Raw genomic sequence first — 6601 nt, 5'->3', positions numbered from 1 at the left:
CAGTCACCTTCTCGCAAAAGCCCTACCTACCCAGAATACACAAACCCTGTCTGGGACGGTGCGAACACCGCCCTCGACAGGAAACCCTTTGTCCAGACGCTCCTCGCTGGAAGGACTCCCAGCAGCAGGAGGTCAGACTCGTGTCTGTGGTGGCAGCATCCATTTTGTGGAGCTGAGGCTTTCGTTAACTCTAACCGGGGTTCACAGTTACGTACATGTCGTGTCCCTCTAGAAGGGTGGGATGCTAACCTCATCGCCAGAGTTGGTCAGAGGGCAGCACCCCGATTCGTATGACACCTTACTCGACATGCCTTGATAACGCGACACCGGGGTTACCGATATGGTACGCGTTATCATGGAACAGCTATTGGGTCTTGATTCCGCAAGCTGCAACCGGGCTCGGCTCGGGCCTGAACCTAGCTCACACGAGCCCACGCACTCTGCCTTCAGGATTGGTAAGGCCTGCCATAGGAGTGACTGATAGGAACTCGGGTGTCCATTGTATGGTTAGATATAGAGTTACTATACCTAAAGCGAAGGGTGGTTACACGTCTTCGCCCCAGCTGTCGTGCAGCCAGTTGTGTCAAATTTAGGAGGCCAGCCAGGGGTGGCATAATACATGCTTCAGCCCCTGGCGGCCCTGGGTACACCTATGCCCTGCGTTTACGGGGTCTGATAAGGTGGCCCAGTACCAATTGGTAAATGCACCTAGGGTACATATCGTAATTTAGAAAGAGAACAGCCAGGCTGTGGGTCTGATTAGCGGGCCCACAGCCAGAGGAAGTCGTAAACCAGTGAAACAAAAGCAAAAAATCTGGGTGATCATAGGATTGCAGACCCTACTCTCCTACATGACCCCCCCCCAAACGTCGGAACAATAAGCTAACCTTGACCAGGTGAGTCTTCTTGTTCTAAGTGGAAATATCTGGAGAGCCCATCGGCATTGCCATGATCAGTACCAGGTCTATGTTCCACTGTAAAGTCCATCCCCTGTAGGGAAATGGACCACCTAAGCAGTTTGGGGTTTTCACCCTTCATCTGATTTAGCCACAAGAGGGGCTTATGGTCGGTCTGAATCTTGAAGTGAGTGCCAAACAAGTATGGCCTCAGCTTCTTCAGGGCCCAAACCACAGCAAAGGCCTCCCTCTCAATAGCTGACCAATTCTTCTCTCTAGGGGTCAGCCTTCTGCTTATAAAAGCAATGGGCTGGTCTTGACCATCAAAATTCAGTTGAGAAAGAACAGCTCCCACACCCAACTCAGAAGCATCTGTTTGGACAATGAATGGTTTGGAGTAGTCCGGACTCTTGAGGATAGGCGCCGTGCACATGGCCTGCTTCAGGTCATCGAATGCTTTTTGACAGCTCGCTGTCCACTGAACCTTTTTTGGCATTATCTTACTTGTCAGTTCGTTTAATGGTGTCACAATGGAACCATAGTTCCTGACAAACTTCCGGTAGTAACCAGTCAGGCCCAAGAAAGCTCGAACCTGAGTCTGGGTGGTTGGAGGAGCCCAGTCCCTGATTGACTGTATCTTGCTCTCCAGTGGCTGAACCTGGCCTCCACCTACAAGGTGGCCCAGGTATACAACCTGTGTCTGCCCTATCTGGCACTTGGTGGCCTTGATAGTGAGGCCTGCTGCTTGCAGGGCCTCTAACGCTTTCCGCAGGTGGACCAGGTGATCCTCCCAGGTGGAGCTAAAGACAGCAATATCGTCAAGATACGCCGCACAGAAGTCATCCAGCCCAGTAAGGACTTGATTCACCAACCTTTGGAAGGTGGCAGGTGCATTCTTCAGACCAAAGGGCATCACCACGAACTGATAATGCCCACCAGGGGTTGAAAATGCGGTTTTAGGCTTGGCGTCCTCAGCTAACCTGATTTGCCAATACCCAGCTGTTAGGTCAAACGTACTTAAGTAGTTGGCCGAGGCCAATCTATCGATAAGCTCGTCTGCCCTCGGTATTGGGTGGGCGTCAGTCTTAGTGACTGCATTGAGACCCCGGTAGTCTACGCAAAACCTCATCTCTCTCTTACCACCCTGGGTGTGAGGTTTCGGCACCAGAACTACGGGACTAGCCCAAGGGCTATCCGAGGGTTCAATGACTCCCAGCTCCAACATTTTCTGCACTTCACTCTTGATGCAGTCTCTAACGTGATCAGGCTGCCGGTAGATTTTACTCTTAACGGGCAAGCTGTCACCAGTGTCAACCTCATGGGTGCACCAATCGGTCTGGCTGGGTGTTAGAGAAAACATATGTCTGAACGACTGAAGAACCTGTTTACAGTCGCTCTGTTGATGTTCGGAGAGGCTGCCACAAAAGACAACACCATCTACCGATCCATCGTCAGGATTCTGAGTGAGCAGGTCGGGGAGAGGGTCACTCTCTTCTTCCTGTCCCTCATCTAGGGCCATGAGCAAACTCATGTCCTTCCTGTCGACATATGCTTTTAGCCTGTTGACATGAAGCACCCTGTGGGGGCTCCGGGGAGTTCCCAGGTCGACCAGGTAGGTGACCTCTCCCTTTTTCTCCAGGATGGTGTAGGGCCCGGACCATTTGTCCTTGAGTGCTGCTGGGGCCACTGGCTCCAACACCCACACCTTCTGTCCGGGCTGGTAAACAGTCAAGACAGCCTTTTGGTCATGCCAAGCTTTTTGGAGTTCTTGGCTGGCCTTAAGGTTTTCAGATGCCTTTTCCATGTATTCAGCCATCCGCGAGCGGAGGCCAAGCACATAGTCCACTATGTTGGTTGCAGGCTTTTTGAGAGGTCTCTCCCATCCTTCCTTCACCAAACACAGGGGTCCCCTTACAGGATGCCCGTACAAAAGTTCAAAAGGGCTGTAGCCAACCCCCTTCTGTGGGACTTCTCTGTAGGCGAACAAGAGGCAGGGGATCAGGACGTCCCATCTACGCCGAAGCTTTTCCGGTAGTCCATGAATCATCCCTTTTAGGGTCCTGTTGAATCTCTCAACAAGCCCATTGCATTGTGGGTGATAGGGTGTAGTGAACTTGTAGTTAACACCACATTCCTTCCACATAGCAGTTAAGTAGCTCGACATAAAGTTTGCACCTCTGTCGGAGACGACCTCCTTAGGGAAGCCCACTCTGGAGAACACTCCAACTAGGGCTCTTGCCACAACAGGTGCTGTAGTGGTCCTAAGGGGAATAGCTTCAGGATACCTGGTGGCATGATCCACTACCACCAGTATAAACTTGTGCCCTGATGCTGTCGGTGGTTCCATGGGACCGACGATGTCGATCCCCACCCGTTCAAAGGGCACCCCCACCACAGGCATTGGTATAAGGGGGGCCTTTGTCGTGCCACCTGACTTACCACTGGCTTGGCAAGTGACACAGGAGCGGCAAAACTCCTTGGTATCTTCATTCATGTGAGGCCAGTGAAAGTGTGAGACAAGCCTGTCCCACGTTTTCGTCTGGCCTAAGTGACCTGCTAAGGGAATCTCGTGGGCCAAGGTAAGTAGGAAACCACGCTGAGACAAGGGTACGACCAGCCTCCTGGTCATGCCAGGTTTGGGGTCTCTTGACTCAGTGTACAGGAGTCCATCTTCCCAGTATACCTTGTGGGTACCTGTGGCGTTCCCAGCAGCCTCAGCAGCAGCCTGCTGTCTGAGGGGTTCAAGAGAAGGGCAGTCTAACTGGTCCTTCCCCAGGTCTTCCCTTGAGGGTCCCCCTGAACCCAAGAATTCAACTTGATCAAGTTCGAATTCCCTAGGTTCAGTTTCCCGCAATTCCTGTAGGTCAGCCTCCTCTGAGACTTGATCCTCGACCTGGGGCAAGGGGGAAGGCGCAGCCTTAACCCTACTGCTCTTTTTCTTGGGAGGTGTCTGGTCCGTTGTTCCAGGATCCAGCACCTGTTCAGTGGGGCACTTCCTGACCTGTGACCTAGTCACAGTGAACACATGTGCTGGCAAACCTAACATTTCCATGTGAGTCCGGTGCTCCACTTCTGACCATTGTGACGACTCCAAATCATTGCCCAACAAACAATCCACTGGGAGGTCTGGACTAACTACAACCTTCTTTTGGCCAGTTACCCCTCCCCAGGAGAAAGCTACAATTGCCATACTGTGATTGGTAGTGACATTGCTTGCATTGGTCACCAGGAATTCTGTACCTGGCATGATCTGTCCAGGGTCCACAAAGTTAGGCGTCACCATGGTGACGCTGGCACAAGTGTCCCTATAGGCCTGAGCCATCTTTCCATTTATGAAAGGCGTCTGTCGGTATTTGCCCAAAGAATTGGGGCTTACGTCAGGGGACACGTCCACGTCCCCTGTACTGACAAGGACAGCCTGAGTGAGTGTGCCAACTAAGTTGTCACGCCCCTCAGAACCCAGGGTTAACCCTACTAAACCCTTGGGAGGCGCACTACCACTTCTGACTGTACTAGGGGGCACAGGTGCCTTAGGGGCTGCAGTGGCAGGAGTCTGCCCTCCTCCTTTCTTGGTGCACTCACTAAACCAGTGAGATTTACTTTTACAGTACTGGCACCATCTTTTGGATTGGCCTTCTTTCTTCTTTTGGGGAGCCTGACCCCCACCCTCTTTGGGTTGTTGGGGACCTGTCGAAGACTTCTGGTCACTTTGTTCCCCTTTAGAATCTTTACCCTTCTGGTCTGCTTTCTTCTGACCACCTTGATTCTGGCCCTGGTTCTGTTTAACTCTTGTACGAACCCATCTGTCTGCCTTCTTTCCCAATTCTTGGGGAGAGGTCAGATCCGAGTCGACAAGATGCTGATGCAACAACTGGTTCTGACAATTGTTTAAAATTTGTTCTCTCATCATCAAATTATACAATCCTTGATAATCAGTAACCTTACTGCCCAGCAACCAGCCCTCAAAAGCCTTAGTGGCACAATCGACAAAATCAGACCAATCTTGAGACTGCGTTTTCTGGGTATCCCTGAACAGCACCCTGTACTGCTCAGTGGTTAGGCCGAACCCTTCAACGAGTGTATTTTTCAAGATTTGGTAATTGTTAGCATCCTCCACCCTTGTGGTGAGGAGCTTGTCTCTTCCTTTTCCTTCAAAGGAGAGCCACAAGATAGCTGCCCACTGACTCTGGGGAACGCCTTGCACAGTGCAGGCCCTCTCCAAAGCAGTAATCCATTTGTGGATGTCGTCCCCTTGTTTAAAGGGGGGCACTATCTTACCAAGGTGTTTCGTATCGAAACTCTTTTCCCTATTACTAGGTACATTGCTGCCACCAGTGGGGACTACCCCACTTAACTGTTGCTCTCTTGCAAAGGCAAGCCTCTCTTTGGCCAGGGCAAGTTCTTCCCTTTCGATCCTTAGATTAGCTGCCCTTTCCTTAGCTTCGTACACTCTCCTCTGAGGGGACGTCATCCCTCTTTGAGAAGAGTTGTGAGAGCCATTGGTTTGAAGGGATCTGCCAGAGCCTCTTGACAGAGATCTGGCTCGTCCATTTCCAATGTTAAGCTGACCTGATAGTGGCCCCAGGGGTCCCCCAGTACCGCTATCATGTTTGCTTAAGTTGGACCTGCTTAGTCTGACGACTTCTACCTGTCCCTTATCTGCCTCGTCCCCAGAGAGATCCTCATCCTCATCTTCCTCCCCATCTTCGTTCTCAGTTGCGAGGTGGATGAGGTCAGGATCGTCCCGGGTTCCCTCGAGGGGAGGCATGTCTCCTTCTGGATTAGAAGAGCTACGAAGTTTCTCCGCTCTTCTGGCATCATAAGTCTCCAGGAGACCAATCAGAAAGGACGTTGTGGGGTTAGACCCCTGCTGAATCTTCCTGGAGTGACACAGCCGTCTCAACTCCTTGAAGCTCAGCACAGTATATCCTGAAGGGATGACCTGTGGAGGGTCAACTGACACAAGGGGAGACCCAGAGTTTCCTCCTTTGTCCGACATACTGTTTCTAGTGTGGTGTAAGTGATGCACCTACCTACACTATGTGTTTACCTACTGTTCCCTTGCTAAGAGTTGCAGCCAAGGTGTGCTAAGCCTTGAGGAGCTGCAACAGCTGGTTCAGTAGAACTCAGAGTATTCTAAGCTTTAGTTATATGTACTAACAGTACTTATGTGATCTTTCAACAAGATATTCTTAGGATACGTGTGGTAAAACAACAGCAAGCTCAAATCCCAACCGCTGCTCACCAATGTGAGAAGTTGGCCCGATATGCAACGTTCGCTATTCTAGCGACCGCTATGTATCGTTCCAACGACCCTTATGGTGTTTGGTTGTAAGTCAACCTATAGACCAGCTATCCTAGTAGCGTGGATACGAGCAGTCTAAGGCTAAAGACTCAAGAGGGCGCGTTAAGCCAGCTGTTTACCACACATGTACCCCTTGAACACCCAGTGAAAGGACACCACACAAGTGTTATGAAAATAAACAGGATATTTATTAAGAATCACAACAGCCCTGTACTCTTTATGAGGACAGGGTACTAAGCACAAACCAAATCTCTTTAGCAAATACTTCAAGTGCACAGTTTAAAACAAGTGTCCGAGGACACGGAAAGGTTAAGGTCTCGGGCGGACCCGATAAGGCAAGTCGGAAGCGAGGGACTCGGGACCCTAGAGTAAGGAGGCTATGCAGGCACCGAAATGCCGA

The sequence above is a fragment of the Lissotriton vulgaris genome, chromosome 3_1, assembly GCF_964263255.1.
Source record: "Lissotriton vulgaris chromosome 3_1, aLisVul1.2, whole genome shotgun sequence".
Classification (NCBI taxonomy): Eukaryota; Metazoa; Chordata; class Amphibia; order Caudata; family Salamandridae; genus Lissotriton; species Lissotriton vulgaris.
The sequence above is the reverse complement of the archived record's forward strand: the minus strand, read 5'-3'. Positions refer to the sequence as shown.